This window comes from Rattus norvegicus, chromosome 9 (genome assembly GCF_021556685.1).
Source record: "Rattus norvegicus strain SHRSP/BbbUtx chromosome 9, alternate assembly SHRSP_T2T, whole genome shotgun sequence".
Lineage (NCBI taxonomy): Eukaryota > Metazoa > Chordata > Mammalia > Rodentia > Muridae > Rattus > Rattus norvegicus.
The window spans coordinates 36,352,243-36,372,701 of NC_141542.1; positions in this window are offsets into that span (position 1 = coordinate 36,352,243).

Consider the following 20,459-nt stretch of genomic DNA (forward strand, 5'->3'; position numbering starts at 1 on the left):
CCTTGATAAATGTAATTTCTTTGCTGCATTAAAAAATAATGGGCAATGCAGCTAGGCCTTCTTCTATTGAAAAATATTACACATGAAAACTCCAGTTTATTCCCAATAAACTGGCACAATTCAAGGAAAGAGGAGAGATATGAAGCTGCTTCAGGATGATTGCCGTATTTGTGTCTATTTTGTACAATCACTAAAAGCAAGGTAACTAGAATTTTAGCCATCTCAACACCAGAAGATTCCTATTACTTTGGCTAGGAATGTTTTCCTTGCATGATTGACTGACAATATCCAAAGGATAATTTTAGATCCTAGAGAATTAAACACAGGTCTATTTTTATGAGGTGGGACAGATTGGAAACCATTCTTCCTGCTTGTTCCATTGAAATTGGAAATGAAGAGAATGTGTGTCATGACAAGTGTCATGAAGCCCATCTGAATTATGCTTCAGACCCTTCTTTATAGCCTAATGTTCACCTATATCCATTTTCCTTGCCATATTGCACTCAGGAAAGCCAAGTTATTGACACTTACATCTTAGGCATAAATCAAACCTGCAGACAAAACAGATGGTGGCTTCAGAGACCCTGGATGATGGCGTTGAATAATGTACTTGGTTCCTACCTCTAGGATATGACTTTAATACTAACCTGAAACAATGGTATAACATCATTTCAATTAAATGGTCTTAAAATAAGATATAAAAATATTCTCGTGATCCCATTCTGTCTTGTGTATCAGGAGCTGACAGCACAAAATTGAGCAGAAGTAGTATAAATTTAGCATACTTCACATACTTGTATAAGGACTGAGAGCAGAAACTGGATTTGCTTCACTGGAGTCAATTAGGAAAGGCTCAACAAGGAAGGACAGAAGTACATTGACAGGACGCAGGAAAGTCTGTGAGTGTTAACTGACATTGGCTTGGGTACAAATTAATGCATTCTCTTTCTGGCATTAATTGTCAACTGAGAAATCACAACAATAAAGGATGATGATGATAAAAGACAAATTAGCGATACAGGTTTACTAGTTAAATTTGTAAATTTGCTATGTTTTCTCAAAAAAGCTTTCTGGTCATGTAGTTTAATTCACATGGATCCTTTGCGATCTTCATGTATCACCCTTCATTCCTTTTCCTGGAGCACTTCATATAAAATTCTCTGTGCTCTAAAGCAGTGGGAAGCAGCTGAGAATAAAGCCTTTTCTTATCACTTGGAGGGCACATTATTTAGCTTGCCCTGAATTCCTCAAAGTATCTACCCCTGTCCTACCCTTGACACTCAGCTCAGGGCTGCAAAATGTGACCTGAGAGTCATTTGTGTCCTTATCAAATCTTTGTGGTGAAGCTGAAAGCAGGAGAAGCTACAATGGGCAGAAGACATCAATCAAAATAAATCTCAATCCAGTCAGGGTTAGATTCTTATTGCATTAAAGGTTGTTAAATCAAGAAAGATATCCTCCAAAGAAAACTATAAATAGGTTGGCATTACTAAGGGTGACAAGTATGTATAATACTTCTAAATTTTACTGTCTTTGAAAAGAAAGAATTTTTGTATTCTACTCATTTCCATTATGCTCTGGCTATTTCTTTTTTGTTCTTCCTGAAGAACATCCTTAACATGAACATACTAGAAGTGACTAAGAAAGGAATTTGCTTAGAAAAACACTTAGTGAAGCATCCAGATGTTTGCTTTAGAGTCATTGATATCTTATTTGCAAAGTATCATTTTCTCGAAGAGCACAGAGTGACGAAAGAAAGACCATGAGCCAGTCATGAGGCTTCACACCTGTGCTAAGGAGAAAGGGATGCTGGGAGTTCAAGGTAAGCTTGAGTAGATGGTGAATTTCAGACCGTCCTGGACTACAAAATGCAATGTTGTCTTTAAAATAATAGGAAAATAAAATTAGTCTGGACTCAATGTAGGTAATAGTTTACTAAGTGTTATAATGTATTTATGAAAAATTCCCAATCTAACAAATTTCCAGTACCCGGAAAATTGTGTCTAAGAAGATACTTTCAAATATTTCATTTTTAGGCACATGTGTGTAAAATTTATGATATCATAAATAGTGGTAATTTTTCAGCATGTTGAGCTTCATCAATGACTTGAACCTAAATTTTAACTCAAGTCTTTTCCTTTATATGACCAAATAGCAGTCATTATTCTATAAACAGGGTTGACTTATTCTTTTGAGGTCCTTATGTTTGTTGGTGCTTTAATCAATATTTTGATTTTTTTCTATATTAATGATATGAAAATTGAGAATGGAAATCCAAGCAAAATTTTCATTTTTGAATTTATGTCTGGGAGTACTTTATATGTCTTAAACACATTTTCTTCTATGCCAAGGTCTACATTCTCATCTCTCCTGTTACCCAGTGTCAGAAAAGAACAATGGCGTTCGGCTTTCACTAAGTATCTACTTCAATGAATAAAAGCAAAGATGTTCTCCTGGGTTTCATTTCTCTTGCTGTAATAAAGGTCTCTGGCACAGAATGACTTAGGCGAAATGTGTTCTTTCAGTCTACAGTTCCAGTTTAGTAACTACCATTGTAGGAAAGCCAAGTCAGCTAGAACTTTAAGATCACATTCATAGTCAAGTTGAGAAGAAAATCAATGAACACACTAAAGTACACAACAACATTTTATTGTGTAGTCCACACCTTTAAGTCAGGAAATGATGTCACCTCCTTGCAGGCTGGGCCACACCACATAAATTAAAGCAGCAAAGATAGTCATTGACAAGCATGCCTACAAGCCAAGCTGACCTGAACAATCCTTTCCAAGTAATTCTGCATTTTGTATTGTTAACAGTTGAAATGGACCGTCACTGTGGTAATCACAATTAGGTATATCTAACGGAAAAATAAAGAAGTAGAGCTGAGAACAATGGAGCCTTTGGCTCTAAATCAAATACTTTCCATTGTTGCTACAACAACTTCTTATGTGTTTTAGGTCAGTTGTTTTGTTTCAGTCTTTTGAAGAAAAAAAATCTATGTGATATGACTACTTCAAAAGTGAAACTCTATTGTATTTGTGAAGTTTCTTTAATCTTGGCCAATTTATTGTAACGTTCACTTGCCCTACCTTGTCTGTCAAATACTCTCGGGTTAATTTCCAGGTGTAGTATCAAGTGAACCCAAGAGAACAACAATAAAAATTAAAAACAAATATTGTCAGGATTCTACTTTACATCAATTAAGTAAATGTTTGTGTTTTTAAAGTACACAATCAGTACACATCTTTCAGGAATTTCACTCTGTAGACAAATGACTCCTTTTGTGTTCTTCTCAACTAAGAGAACATTCCTGGAGACATCTAACTCTGGACTCTGTGTCTGACTCCCTCCCCCACCAAGCATGAAAACTCTGTATAAAATGCAGCTTCGCTTTTAAGATCTGTCGGTGAAATGAGTGGTGTTTACGATGGTAAATAGAACAGATTGTTAGAAGAGGCAAGTGCTTTGGAAATAACTTTTATTCTAAAGCTACCATTTCTTGAACCATGACTTAAGATCTAGAAGAAATGACAAAGCTTGACTATCTAGAAATAAGAGTATATCCTGGATATAAACCATTTTAAAGTTCTCTGGTTCACTGTGTGTGTGTGTGTGTGTGTGTGTGTGGCTGTGTGTGTGTGTGTGTGTAGTGTGAGTGTGTGTGTATGAACCATAAATGCCGGGAAGAAAAGCTTTCAGGGACTAAACCACCAACCAAAGTATATACACAGAGTGACCCATGGTTGCGGCTGCATATGTAGCAGAGGATGGCCTTGTTAGGCATCAATGGGAGGAGATGCCCGTGGTCCTGTGAAGGCTCGATGTGATGCCCCAGTGTAGGAGAATGCCGGGGGTGGGGTGGGGGGCTAGGTGGGTTGGTTGGGGAGCACCCTCATAGAAGCGGGGAGAAGGGGGATGGGATCGGTGGTTTCACGAAAGGGAAACCAAACCAGGAAAGGGGATAACATTTGAAATGGAAATAAGAAAATATCCAATAAAAGAAAAAAGATTATAAAAAAAGAAGACAAAAGGAAAGTAAGGAAATAAAACACGAAGTTAGTTAAGAAAGAACTAATATTCTAATCCAGTCTGCTGGCATAGATTGTCACCCACATTTTTCATTTTAAAATTAATATTCTAAGTTTTATACTTCTCGTTTTTTTTAGATTATCATTTTGGTTGTATTGTATTTTTCCTAGAGAATCTATTCTTAAGTGTTTCAAAACCAGGTATGGTCTAAAGGGAAGGCGTGTAGGGCCATCGTGAGGCAGCATATTACTTCAAGGACACGGTCTGGTGTGACAGCAGATATAACGTGCCGGTAAGTGCTATCTTTTTTTCCTCCTTTCATATTCATCTCGTCATATCTCTAACCCTGTTGCTTAACAGCCCAAGGTTGCCACGTGATTGCTCTTCACTGAGGCAACAGGTATGAGATGTAACAAACTTCCTCCATGGCTTCCCACAAGTTCCCCCTACTGGTCACATTTTGGCAGCAGGCTCAGTCCTGTCTTAAACATCTCCCCTTGGAGGAAGGCTGGTTAAAATGTGTTTCTGTGATCTTCCAATGTGTCTTCGTGAATGCTTTTTTACTCTAGTACAATCCACAAAAGTGTGGAATCTGATATCATCTTTTATTCTCAGTAAAACAAGAGTAATAAAGTAGTACTTTTGACTTCTGTAGTGTGGCCATAAGCCCAAGGTGATGGTGACAATATTCACTCCCCAAATGTTCAAAATTTACAAAGTGGCTCTTTATAGTTGCTAATTAATTCCTGTTTCATAAAGAAAAAAGGCATGTTCAATTCAGAAATAAAACAAGCTCAATGTAGAAAAACGAAGGCGACTCTACCAAGCCACTGCTGCCTATGGCTCCCACCCCGGGCTTCTCTGACGCCCCTACAGACAGTCCTCACATGAATGCTGACACTGTTGTGAATTCTGCTAATTATACAAGTCACTTTTGAAATATTCATTTGGGTTACTTTACAGATCTGGATATTAATGGCTTTCTAGCTTTGAAAAAAAGAAAATATTTCCTTTGATCTTAGGAAGTTGTACCCTATGCTTCATAAAGGAAAACGGACTGAAGAGAGAGAGAGTTCAGAGCAGTTACTATTCATCCAAGTAATTACAGGAAAGTTGAAGTTCTTTTGGTAGTCAGTCTTAAAGGTCAGGAGCAGTGCTAATCATGGCATTCTGAAGGTTACACTTAGACACAAATGTCTGAATCGGCGCCATCAACAGGATTCCATTATCAAAATGCAGAACAATTATAACAAATAAAACTAAAAAAGAAATATTAAAAAAAAACTGTCCCTCTTTAGCTATTAAAAGTTCGGGAATATTTTTAGCTGAGAGTTAGTGAAGAACAAATTTTTATAGATACTTGGCTCTCAGAAGCACAGGTGACATCATGGACCTCCAGGATTGATATACAAAAATAACATCAAAGTTGATGTGCTTGATAGTCAGAAAAACTCCCAGGCTCTACTTTCTGATTCAGTAGATAGTGGGTAGGACCTGTATCAGTTACTTCCTATTAAATTAACAAACTAAGCCTGATCATAACACCACAAAGCAGGACGCATGTGCGCTATCACAATATTCGAGGTCAGAAATGTAGCTAGACAGGGCAGGGCAGTCCTTCTATAGGATACTTTATGAGATTAAATTAGGCCTTCAACTGGGAATCTGTCACTGGAACACTCAAATGAAGATAGAAGAGCTGATCTTCTGATGTGTCACATATGTCGCTATTGGCGCATGTCCACAATCCTCATTAGTAGCTGCTAGCCAACTGCAGCTCATTGCCAGTGAGATTTCCCATAGGGCATCACTAAATGGGTCTGGCTTCCACTAAAGTGAGATATCCAAGAAATGTAGGGGATAAATGCCTAAGATGGCAGTTGTAGTGAATTTTATATCCTGTTTTCAGAAATGACCTATCATCATTTCTACAGTATCCTATTGGTAACACAGATTAACTGTCCAAATACAGAAGGACTCATACAAGAGGGGAAGTCATGGGGAACAGAAGTCATTGGAGGTCACCTTTGAAGTGCTATCCACAGGTTCCCAAGTACACTGCATTAAGCAAATGCCTCTATGTACATGTGGTTAGTAGAAAACCTAAGATAAGGATTTATGATAATTGGCTCTTTTTAAAAATTACAGAAATAATTTACACACTCGTTCAGCCTACAAATGTAAGATTGTTTTCTAAGATTATTTATAAACAATGTTGCTTGTCAATAGTATAAGAAGCCTATAAAATATGCTGAAAATATTCTTGAGATTTTTTTGACAAAGATATGCTTAAAATAAAAGAAACCTTGAAATTGATCAAAATTGATCTAAACATTCACCTGGAAATGTTGAAACACCATAATTAAGGCAAGCAATAATTTCGTAAGTATCAGAACAATTGATGGCCTTCAAGCTAGTGTCTAAGAAGTATAGTTAACAGAGCTGCCTGCCATAGGACGCACACCCCTGACACTGAATGAGAAGTGAGAAAATAATGAATACACTAATCATGAAATAATTGCTTAAATAATAACTTTCACTGAAGTTACAACTCCACATTTCATTCTAGATCATGAAGCCCATAACTGTCCCCTATCCACATATGAGTCCCCATTTGACTTAGTTTCTAAGATCAGAAATCAACCATGATCAATACTGTATGAACAACGGTGTAGCCCATAGTTGTGACAATAAGGACAATGTTGTCAATAAAGAAGTCTAGTACAGTTAAAAAAAAACACCCACACAACACAAACTATGTTTTGATAACTATCAAAGTTAGGTATTTAAGTGTTAAATCAAAGTTGTCTGTCAACTAAATAAAGTTAGAGTCTTCTGGAAAGTCTCTAAAATAAGATTTAACATTCCTTATAGAAATTACTCCTGCTAGTCTAAAAAGGAGATTTAAGACCCCTGTTGAAGGAATCAGAGAAAGGACTGGAAGAGCTTGAAGGGGCTCGAGACCCCCATATGAACAACAATGCCAAGCAACCAGAGCTTCCAGGGACTAAGCCACTACCCAAAGACTATACATGGACTGACCCTGGGCTCCGACCTCATAGGTAGCAATGAATAGCCCAGTAAGAACCCCCGTTGAAAGGGGAAGCCCTCGGTCCTGCCAAGACTGAAGCCCAAGTGAACGTGATTGTTTGGGGGAGGGTGGTAATGGGGGAAGGATAGGGAGGGGAACACCCATATAGAAGGCGAGGGGGGAGGGTTAGGGGGATGTTGGCCTGGAAACCGGGAAAGGGAATAACAATCGAAATGTAAGCAAGAAATACCCAAGTTAATAAAGATAAAAAAAAGAAAAGAAAAGAAAAGAAAAGAGGCTTCAGAAAGATGTCCATTCAAAACCAAATGTGCCAGGTTCCAATGCACTTGTCTAACACATAGTCAACATTACTATTCCAAAATGATAGCAAGAAGCCATCACAGCAAAGTAAAAAAAAAACAAACAAAAAAAAAAAACAAAAAAACAAAAAACAAAAAACAAAATTTAGCAGAGAACCAACAAATTCTTCTGTTCCATGTCTGGCCTCTATTATTTGTGACTGACTCATTCAGGCTCCAAAAGGGCTTGAGGAACCCACATCTCTAGCTAGAAACCTGCTGCACACAGACTATACCTTCTTCATGCTGGCTCCATGTAGGAGCTTAACTTGGTAAATATCCCGTGGCTCTTACAGACTCTAGTGTCCTGAGGTTCCCTTTTGTAACCTAGGCAGCCTTTTTGTGTCTCTCATGATCAAAATAAAATCAGATTTTTGACCAAAATACCATATAAACGGCCACCAACCCAATTTCTGATAGAGTTCTCCTTACGTACGAAGCCTCATGAGCAGTGCTCCCATTGTTTTTATTCCTCCTATCATTGTTTTTCACGCTCCCATTAAAACAGCACACTGACCTTTGGTTACAGCATCCAGGGTTTTTTCTAATTCAAAGTCTCATACACTTCCACATTCTCCCTACTGTACAGTTATGATGGCTGAAGAACAATGTGGTAAAGTTTTCAAAGCAATATTTCTCCTTCTCCAACTTAATTCTTTTCTTAGCTCCTTGCCTTTTTTCTCTTATTTTCTCTCTTCCTTTTTGTTTCTATGATAAGGTACTCTGGCAAAAACAAGTGGGTGAAAATATTTTTTTACTTCATTGTTATAGTCTATCATGATAGGGTTATCATGGCAATAATATAGAGGCTATCACATCCCATCTACAATCAAAAATGGAGAGGGATAAATACATGCATCCTGGTGATCAACTTTCATTCTCTATCTTCTACAGGATCATCTGCCCAAGAAATAGTCCTATCCACAATGAAGGTGGATCTCCCACATCAATTAACACAAGAAAAACATGGGAATATTAGGAGCCACATCTCCCAGGCATACTTGAATTTTTGTCAAGTTGTCAATTAGCATAAACTATACAAGTACTGAAGCTTCCCTCCAAAAAATTAGGTAAGGTGTAGAATTATGCATTTGAGGAAGGAAGCGAAAAATTTCTATGAATTTTTAGGTGATTACTAAAGATAAAATATGTAAGATTCCTAGAAATATAGAACGGAATATTAACCACCAAATGTAAACAAGTATTTTCCATATATATGTATATATATATCAGTTTAAATGGAAAATTATCCCATATAATATATATATTGGATAGTTCATATATATTTATATAACATTATATCCTAACAGAAAATGGCTGGCAAGCATTCACTCTTCAGAGACTTAAAACATCTCCTTCAAAGAATCCAATTCTTGAGCTGCAGTCTACATGTCTGTTAAGATGTGGCCATTACACCAATATTTAATATCCTAACAGTCACAAGATGACTGAAAAAAGAAGTTAACACATCCCATTGTAAAATTTCATTGGTGATTATGGGGTTCTTTTTTTTCTAACTTCCCCATGTGCTAAAGAAGCCTTACCACTTCTACAATACATGCCTTTTATTTACATTCTTTCTGTGTAAATTATTTGAACAAATTTGTTATGAGTTGTGGGGATTATGATAGCAAATGAAGTTTGATAGTTTGCAACGTGCCACTTTATTCCTTCACTTCAGGCAAAATTAATTTTTAATATATCTAAAAGCAGAAACTCAAGTTGAATAACTTATAATTGAAAATATTTTTGATGTCATAAAGTGCTACCATGCTTTTGACTCATATACTGACCCATTACCATATAAGAATCCTTGTTGTGGGAGAACCTGGATCCCAAAGAAGCTAATATTAAAAGATGTACTAAGTTGAAATTTGTTTTTCTGAAATCCGACATCATGTTTTTAACCTTTAAACATATATTAAAAGAGCTTTGTCTTAGTTAAGGTTACTACTGCTATGAGAAATGCCATGACCTAAAGAAAGATTGGGAAGAAGAGTTTATGCAGCTTACATATCCATATCATAGTCCAGCATTTAAGAAAGTCACAACAGGAACTCAAACAGGGCAGTAACCTGGGGAAAAGAGCTGAGGAAGAGGTCATAAAAACTTGCTGCTTACTGGCATTCTACCCATGGCTTGCTCAGTCTGCTCTCTTATAGAATCTAGGACCACCAGCCCAGGGATGGCACCACCAACAATGTGCTGGGACTTTTCCCATCAATTCTAATTAAGAAAATGTTCCATGTGATTTCTTGAATTCCTTATATTTTTGGACTCTATTTCTCTACTAGACATGTGATTGGTAAAAATCTTTTCCCATCCTGTTGGCTGTCACTTTGTCTAATTGATGGTGTTCTTTGACTTAGAAGCTCTTTAAGTTCATGAGGTCGCATTTATTAATTGTTGATTTTAACACAGATGGGAGTGTGTGTAGAGACCCGCAGTCAGACATGTAGAGAAAGAGTTTCAATTGGTGGAGTTTCCTCAGGTTTCTCCTAATAGAGCTTGCAAAACTCTGTGGAAGAGAGGGAGGAAAGATTGTAGAAATTAGAGAGGATTAATGACTCCAGGAGGCTGTGACTCACTATATCAACTAAGGAGGGTTCACATGGTCTGAGAAAGATTGAAGTAGCAAGCATGGGCCCTGCATGGGTTTATACCAAGTCCTCTGCATACATGTTGTGACTGTTAGTTTCGTGATTTTGTGGGTGTTAACAATAGAACAGGTTTATCTCTGACTCTTTCTCTGCTCTTCGGACTCTTTTCCTCCTATAGGATTGCTTTGTCCAGTCTCCATATGAAGGCTTTTGCCTTGCTTTATTTGTCTTGTTTTGTTGTGTTTGTCTTTTGTTCCTTGGAGGCCTGCTCTTTTCTGAAGGGAGACAGAAGAGGAGTGGATCTCAGGGTAGAGGTCTTGTGGCAAGGGAACAGAGATGGGGGGGAGTGGAAGGAGGAGGAATTGTGGGAAAATGAAAAAGAAAGCAGGAAAGAACAAAAGAGAAGAAAAAAGAAAGAGAAGAAAAAGAAAAGTAAAAAAGAAGGAGAGCAGAGAGAGAGAGAGAGAGAGAGAGAGAGAGAGAGAGAGAGAGAATCTCTTTCCTCAAATGACTATAGGTTCTGCCAAGTGGACATAAAACTATCCTATACAATCTTCATGTATGTAATGTGAGCATGCACCATTTCACTGTGTGTTTCTTTATTCAGTTGGGTCATTTTTAATTTCTTCAAATGAAATTACTCATTGTCTGGATTTAACCAATGTATTCCTTGTGGTTCATTTTTTCTATTTTGACTTTGTGGACTAAGGTTATTGAAATGAAAATGTACCACATCCCCTGGACATTCTAAAAACCATTGATTAATTATTGTGGAGAGATTGAAATGCCTCCAGTAAGGAGCCTTGTTACAAGTTATCTTGTGCTTTCATAATCATTTATTGTTCACCTCTCTCTGTGACATAATATTCTTGGGATTATTATGTAAATCCATTTAAAATATACAAACAGACCACTTAGTTTTTAAACAACCTAAAGGCTAAGAATGACATCAGATAATATCTGAGATTTATAACAGAGGTTTCCTCACTTTGCAGTTACCTACTTACAAGATGTGTCATCCATCAACGTGTTTGGACAATGCATTGATTTATGATTTTCTTTTTCCGTTGCTATAAAAATTTTATGAAACTCTTAACACACTACAACATAGACTTTGAGGTAACATACATATATGTTTGTGGGTAACACTCTCTCATATTTGTGTCCAGAATCAACTATCTTTTATTCCCAGAAAGATGGGATCTAAGTTCTATACAATACAAACTCTACTACTGAAGCATTTAAAATGGACTGGTTTTCATTGATTAGGGATGAGAACTTACATTCTTAAGCACAACAGCCCACTTTGGGCTTTAAAATTAGCACTCTAATGTGGTGATATCTCAACACTTACTGTTTTACAAAACTCCTGAGCCTTTCATTGATATGAGCTCCTTTTCACTTGCTGATGCATTTGCCTTTGTTATGAGGTAAGTTGCTACGTATAAGTACTGCTATTGCATTTTCTGCTGTAGCCATTGCCCAGATGGTCCATGATATTTTTATTACTGGTATTGTTTTTCATTCCATCTGTGATTTAAGTTTCATGTACCTCTTCTAAATACCACTTCCAGTGAACTTTTGGCATTGCTTTTTGGGTTTTACTGCAGTTCTCTGATAAACTATGGATACTGGTATTTTTTATTTGATCCTCAGAAATGATCAACTGGAAGTGAGTTATAGTTGTAATTTTACAAAGAAAGGGATAAGAAAAATGACATGAGACTCTAAAGCATTGATGAGGTGAATTCAATTCTCTGTTGAGTATTGGAAACCAGTTCTTCATACTTCTCAGTCCATTTGATAGTCATTTTGGTGCACATCAAGGAGACACAGTAAGAAGTAGCCAGGTATTGACTATCTCCCTTGATATTTCAGCTTTAAGGGTCTTTATAATGTATTACAACAAATTTTGAAATTATATCTTACTGGTGCGAAAGTTTTGACAATGAATGTCATGGGATTTTGATCATACTGAAATACTACAAAAAGATGAGGCTTGGCGTGATGCAGATTCATAAAGCTGCTGAATTAAAAAATCTCACATTTTGCATCTTTTTCCTCTGTTCAAAGGGCATGCCATACATTGGATTAGTGTTGTTACTTACCCAAGCCAGTCTCAACCCACCCTGTATCACCCTCTCAAGCAAGTGCTTATAAATAAAGCCATCATGCATCACTCATTTTAAATGTGTTTTATTTCATTATTTAATTTTTTCCTTGTGATTTTTTGAGACAAAGCTTCTCTGTGTAATCTTGACAAGGCCTGGGACTTTCTGTATACTAGGCTGACCCCCAACTCATAAAGATTGTCCAGGGTCTGCCTCCTCAGTGGCGAGACTTAAAGGTGTGTGTGCTGCCACCACTACCCAGTTATATTTTTTCCATTTTTTTCTTTTATTGTGTGCTACAGTCATTCATGAGCCACAGCACACATGTAGAGGTCAGTGAACAACATTTTGTAGGCAATTCTTCCCTTTACATGATTTGGGCTACAGTCTCATTCTTGTGCTTCTACAGCAGAGTATATTCCAAGCTAGAGGACACTGCGGCTTTCTGACTGATTCTACTGCTTCCATCTATCATGAGACTATTGTCTTTACCTCCCATTTCATCATAAGAGTGTTGACATTACAGATGCATTCCAGCACATCTGGCTTTTTCTGTAAGCTCTCAAAACAAACTCAGGTCACCAGACTTGCATGGAATGTACTTTTAGCCACTGAGTCATTTCCACAGCCATATAATTCTTTTATCAAAATGGTCATGAGCTTTCTTTATTGACATGTCACATATACATACATACATACATACATACATACATACATACATACATACACACACACATACAAACACACCTGCACACAAGTGCTCATGCATGCCCACACATGCATACACACACATCCACATGGACACACACACTTGTGTGTGGGGGGGGTGTGCATATATACATATATATTTATGCTGCATATATATTCTATTCTTCTATCACTTGGTTTAAACTTTATTTGTACACCCAGCACTGAATCCAAATAATTCTGGGTTCCTTAGTGATTTTAGAACTAAATTGCATTTGTCATACTCCAAAAAGTTGCAAAAATGTGCCAAGTGGGAAATAAGGTGTTCTAAGAATCAATTGGTAGGATGTGAAAAGCATTGATGTTGACTCTTTTGGACAAGGTGCTCTCTACGGTATGTCTTAGAGAACTGAAAATGTGGCATGAGGTACTACAAAGGGGTGTTTTACATGCTGGGAGGAAATTCTGACAAGTTACACTTTTGAAAGGTAATCAGATCTCTAATTTTCTAGCTTGACAACACAGTGTCTACATTTTGTAAAGCCTAGGGAGAGAGGGATTCTAAAATAAAAACTTTCTTCTGGTTGTCTTAAAGAACCATTATCTTCCAGGGGAAAAAGCAGTTCTCACCTCTGAATGCCTATTTCTTCCTCCTGCTCTTCTCTCCTGAGCTGCGAGCCAGCCTCCACTTGACAGATAGCAGCCATATGACAATATTGTTTTTCTTAAAGCAATGTGCAATCTTTGTTTCCACTGAAGAGGCCCAGTAGGCACAATTTTGGACTTGTTATTAAAAGAAAACAAATGTCCCCCCAAAGATTTTCAAAACATTTGACACCAGAATGTGGTATTTTAATGCATTCCCATTTCCCATAATTGAATGTGTGTAGCATAGCAACTGGAAGGACATTTTAGTGAAAGCAGGAATTAATAGAAATTAATGCACTTGATTCTAGAGGGTCTCACAGGATACCTATGGATTTTGAGCATAATTCTGTAGATAATAAGACTGTGCAAACTGTTCAGAACTCAGCTTAAAGACCATTGACCCATGGAAAGGAGTAAAACGGGGAAAGCATTTAAAAGGGAATGAAGCCTGATATTAATATTCATCTTGTATTTAAATGGAGCACAAATGTTATCATTGGGAATATGTGCCCTATTGTTATAATTTCTTGGGATGTTTCATCAAATCCTTAATAAGATTCTGTCAGATTCATGCATAAGACAGGAATAATTCTCCCTTCAAAATATTTTCAAATATTGAATGCATACCACATATATATCATGGATAATGTGCAATGTGTTTTAATGATTACGATATTGAGACTATGATTATATTTTTTCAGTCAATACACAAGCATCTAGATGAGTATCATGCCAATCATATGTAAGTTACCTTTTCCCATTATTTGGTATATAATTTAGGTATGTAAATTTATCATGTTACAAGTTTCAAAGTTGGAATTTTCTTTTTAACTGGTACTAGAGAAATGGTTCAGGCATTAAGATGCCTACCATGCAAGTATGAATATCTGAGCCTGGGCCTTCAGAGCCTACAACAATACAAGGTTAGCACTGTGAACCACCTGCAGTCTTAGTACTCTGGAGGTTAAGATGGGATTCCCAGAGGAAGGTGGCTAACTAGACTAGTCAAATTGATGATGTTCAAACCTTCAAGAGGGAGATTCTACTCAATGAATAACTTAGAGAGCAACTAGGAGGACACTCTCATTTCACCCTCCTTACCACACATACATAAATACACTTGTAACCATATATATGTGGAAATGCAGAAACACATGAATACCACACATGTTCAACATAAAAGTGGAAGTATGTTTTCGTAATAGAAAGGCAATAGCCATGAATAGTCATGCCATGAATAGTCTTAATGAACAGAATATTAATGACACCTGAATATTTATATAGGGCATAAATTTAAAGGAGGATTTTACTATGAAATATTATCTTCTGGGCATAAAATGACCAGTGGAGTTATGATGTCATACAAGCCGAAGCTGCCTGCAAGTGTCTGTCACCACAAGACTGAGCATGTCAACAGTCAATCATGGGTTGGAGTAGGCCTCTCAGTGTCCTAAGTCTCGCTACTGAGCTATTGGCCACTGATGGATTCTGGAGTGGGAGAAGACATTCGCTTCAGTCATGAACCCAATAATGAGCAGAGAGGGCTCCAGTGTTTAGTTCTAATCTCATGTTCACTCAGATATCCCCGGTTTAATCCAGTGATTCATTAAATACAACAACAAAATACAAAAAGAATGGGAGAAAGTTGTAGAGAATGGGTGAGGTAAAGGAAAGTAGGGATTTCAAGGAGGTTATGGGTTATGATGACAATAATGTACTGTGTATATGTACGACAATATAGAAGAACAAATTCAATAAAAGTTTTAAAATAAAAATACAAATAAATGAGTTTCATTATAATGATTCTTTTCCTTAGTTTCATTTCTTTGGTTATGGTAAAGTATACTGACAAGAAGCAATCTAGAGAGAGAAAAAGATTGATTTCTGCTTACATTCCTGGTTACATTACAACATTGTGGGGTGGAAGCCATGTCAGAACCTTCAAACAGCAAGTCATAGCACATGCATAGCCAAAGGCAGAGAGAGATGCATGCACTGATTCTTGTAGCTGGTCTTTACTACTTTCTAGGATCTTTTTTTCCCCATCCTTTATGCCCCCTTGCCCAATTTCTCTCCCTATTACAAGAGAGAAGGAATAGAGGGAAGAGAGAAACAGAAATATCTGAGTATGATTTCTTCCTTCTTGTTTCTCCTTTGACCACAATTGCTAACAAACTGCAAACAACCTCCCTGCCCCAAAATGACCAACAGCCACTAAACCTGGCTCTCAGGGACCTAGCATTTATATACCCTCTGAAAAGGTCCTAGAATTCCAAATATCACTCAGCCACAAATCTATCTGCAAAACCATTCCTCTGCTAGAGGAGGAGGCAAATCATGGTAAGTTCGTATGGATAATCAAAAGGAGCCCTACTTTCCCACACCTGAGATTAAAATGAAATCACTTTCTTATATTTCTGTGTTTTTTTTTAAAAAATATTACAAAATTGTCATTCCTTATTATCATGTGTTTTCTTGCTTGATTGTGCTCAACTTGATTTCTCCACTTGGGAAATGACACTACCGACCATGGACTGAGTCTTCCAACATATATTAACTTAATTGAAGCAATTGCTCACAAAGAGGCCATCGACAACTTAATATGGTCAGTGTCTCACTGGGGCCTTCTTCTCAGGTTGTCTTAAAATGACAACCAGAGCTCTCCACTGTATTTTTCTAACACTTTCTTTATCAAAACTTGGTGGTGAGACTTTATTCATTTATCTTCTGACATTTTTGGGAGATACAAGGTCACAGCAAGCTCCCTGTTCCTTTAGCTCTTACAGTCTTTGAAGAAGGTGGAAAAAAGAAAAAAATGAAAAGGATAAAAATTATATAATAGTATAATAAATACATAAATAAATACATAAATAAATAAATAAATAATCAAAAGAAACAAGCTGGAGAGTTTCTGTTCATATGTCCTAAACCATCAATATCAGCATTTGTCTTCATAGGAAAGTTTTATGCTATTGTTATTTTTGACATGCTAAACACATTTCACTAAGTTAATAGAAAAGACATTTAAACCGGAGAAAAAATTAATATGCAATGTAAAGTTTCACTATGGCAGTGTAAAATTTCATGTCAAAATAGTTCACACAGTTTATATTTTATTTCATTTTTAATGCACTTTTAGCTTACTATGATTAGGAGAGACACTTTATGATTGAGGCTAAATGCTCCTTAATTTGACAGAAATCCAAATTTCTGTCTTATAAAGATGTAAAAAGAAGAACCATGTGACATGTATTATCAAAGTGCCATCATAAATAAGGATGTATGTAACACATTTATGTGCCTGGCAATTTTTCATATGCTTTATGACAATTTGCCTTATTTGCTTGTAGCTGAACACCAAGATCTTTTATATCAATGTTCAAGTCACTTCCAGTGCAGTTCAAGTCAGGGTGACTTGTTTTTAAGTAATAGTTAAGAGTAGAAAAAGTAAATATTAATTCACTAATGATGTTCTCCACTATAAATATACTGATCAGCTACCTGTCAATAGAAATAGGTTGAACTTCATGACCCCACAGTTTATTAAATGTGCAAACCTGAGTACACATACATATTTTTATCTACTATTTATCCTATTCCCAACTCTCAACCTGCCATTCTCATCCTCCTGTCATGGGTACCAGTTTATGCTTGAAAATCTGCTTCTTGTGTAGCCTAGTATTCATAACATATGGAAATGTTTTTGGGTCCTAGATAATGCTGCTATGACCTTGGCTGAGTTACAGCCATTATCTTATTACAAATATTTGAGAAAAAAATACTTTCCCTTTTCAAAACTTGAAACAAATTTTCTATATACTTTATAGGCCAGTTTAATTTAAATAACCCATAATAAATTTAGATTTTTAATACCTCATTGTCTATATGTTTTGGCGTATTGGTTGTTTTGTTTCTCTACATTTGCTTCATTTCATTTTGTAATCTGTCTTTCATACCAGCCGACTTTCCCTAATTTATGGACTGTTTCTGAAATGCTGCATTTACATACGGTACTATGTACTAGAATCAATAGCACAACACATCCTTTTGCTTTCTGTCAGCAAGGAAAGACAAAGAAGAAAGTCACGAAAGGAGGAAACATGTAAAGCTTTCTCACTGGGATCCAATGCCACTTAATTCCTTTTATTGGGTGATCATGAAGATCATATTCCCTAGCTACCCATGTTTTCACCACCCAAGACAACAAAGAATTTTAGCTCAGCAATCTTAAAATGTTCAGCACAAATAAGTTTCCTCCTAGCTTTTGCAGTTAGCACTTGAGACAACCTCTTGTCTTTGGTTTTAAATTTTCTCAATCATACAATCGCAACATTAGGATTCTGAGGGCTGTGCTGTACTGAAACTCAAGGTTTTATTTTATTTAACCATGTTCATCGTTATCATCATCATCATCATCAACAACAACAACAGCAACAGCAATAACAACATTAGCTGAAAGTAAGAGGGAAAAGTTAAATTCTTTCAACAGATTTGAACAGCTCACCTCACCATCTCCCTAGAGGTGTATATGAGATATACATAACTATTTAGACCATTTATGTGTGTGGATCTTTGAGCATGAATTGTTGCTTATGGGGGGACACGGGTGAGTCTGTGTTCACTCTGAAAGTTATTTTTGTGTCCTGTTGAGGAGCACTGAGATTTATGGAAAGTGACAAATGTATTTTTCTCTAAGGAAAGTAGTGTGTGTGTGTGTGTGTGTGTGTGTGTGTGTGTGTGTGCGCGCAATAAGATGGTTATTGCTTGCAAATACAATGGTTAATGATAGTCCATTTGATAAGAAGATGGTGATAATATACATGTAACATTTTAGAGAAAAAGACTGTGCAACAGCATACGAAGTCTGAAAGTATGACTGCTTTCCAAGGATATAGTCTTTTCTATGTACTGCAATGACTTCCAGCTCCTGCTTGCAAAAATCTAAGAAACAGGAAAATGGTTTTGTGAGAATTGCCTTAAACGTTTCTTTATCTAACCCCGTTTTTTTATTTTCTCAAATCAATTTTCTCTTCTGTTCCATAAAATAGCACAATTCCTATATAAGTAAAACTGGCCAAAAATTTAAAAATCTACATAAGAAAGGAAACATTTGCTACAATGTTTCAGTATCCATTATTTTGCTAATCTTCATTTTATAATTATTCTGTATATATATATATTTTAAATTCCACTACTCATCATGAAGTTTTGAATATGTATTCACTTCAAATTTTGTCATAAAACTGCCCCCTATTATAATACCATTGAATATGGAAGTGTTATAATTTGTATGTATAATGTATTACATGTATTGATTCTTCCAAATGAGGATGAAGTGGTGTTTCACAGTTGGTCCTTTTCCTATTATATTAGAGGTTGGATCGAAGTGGCTCTTTTGTCATGTATTATGCACACTCACAACCCATTCCATAAATACTAAACTATGTGGCCATCTCCAGAAATGTACCTGTTGGAGCACTACTGGGTATGAGAGCAAGGCCAGCAAACCTAATGGCAAGAGCCTTTTCATGAGCATAGGGGAGCAAATAATAGAGCTCAAATTCCCCACAGGGGGTTGGAAACCGAAATAAAGAAAGCAAGCAATAAGTAGAAGACAGGGGCCTTTTTCTTGAGGTAGTAAAAGAATTTAAAGGATGACAAAAGTTCAGCAGAGTCCCTGGAACTAATTGCTACTCCATAAGTAAAGCAATCATTAAGACACCACTGTTCAGAATGGGATAAGATATTGCTCTTTGAAGAACTTTAACATCTTGAATGGTAAGCTCCTCACCTGACTTTCTAAATCAAATGTCATCTCACTTAGACTCAATGAGTGAGTTTGTTTTATTTCTTCATTTATCCTTGTTCCTCTACCATAATTTCTTAGCATCTGAGAGTGACTCATTTCTACTCTCTATACATTAAATATTAATATGACTATAATCTTCAAGTAGTTCAGAAGCATATGAAGTGATAACTTTATCATTGTCATAGATGGTAATCTTAAACACTTAGAAATTTAGAATCTAAAAGTAGTCTCATTGTAATGATATTATACATTTCTTTGCTGACAAGAGACACTAATCTTTTTGTGTTTGCTAGTTATTTGCATTTCTTTTGGTGTAAAATAAGATTTCCTATTGGTCCAGACTCAATTATTACTTATTCCGAACTAATGACAGAATTGTTTCCTTCTGACAGAATCAACCAGATTATATTTGAAACTTAAAGTGTTTGTTCTTGAGGATTGTCATATATATGATAGATTTATTTTTCCCTCTCCTTTTATCTGAATAGTTTGGGGGATAGAAAAAAAGCATGAATAAGTCTGTTATCATGGATTTGATCCCCAAGTGAACTAATTAGTGTCTTTATGTTGTATGGCCACTTAATGCACTTATTTTCAGGTCAGTTCATTAGAACAGTACCAGGGGAGGGAGGGAGGATGATTTAATGCAAATCCTTCTTCACAGATAAAAGAGGAAAAACAGCACAGTCAGAGATGGTATAAAGGTGAGAGACCAGGAGCCCTGCTTAACCTCGCCTTTCTGTTCCTCCATTTTACCCCTATGGCGCTTCCGTCAAATCTTTAGTCTTCATGGAACACAATATGAGAGTTACAATACTTAGGAAGAATAGAGTCACCTTAGATGTAGGGATATTTGAGGGACTAATCTACTTTGCTCTCACCAAATCATTTTAGCTTTGATTTAGGTAGCACGATTTCGGAAAACTAAGAGGAAAACCACTTACATAAACAATGTAGATCATATTAGTTCAGAAAACATAAAAGTAATGTTCAAAAAAAATTCCACCATTGTGGTACTGGGAAAGGCGATGACAGTTGATAATTGTCATCTGACAAGGCCGTTAGGCAAATTGAGCATGCCCATTTTCAGAGGTGAGCATCCTGTACTCTTCCACCTTACAAGAAAGATCAAGTGGACTCAAAAAAATACCATCTTTCGCTCACATTATTGGAGTGATAGATCTT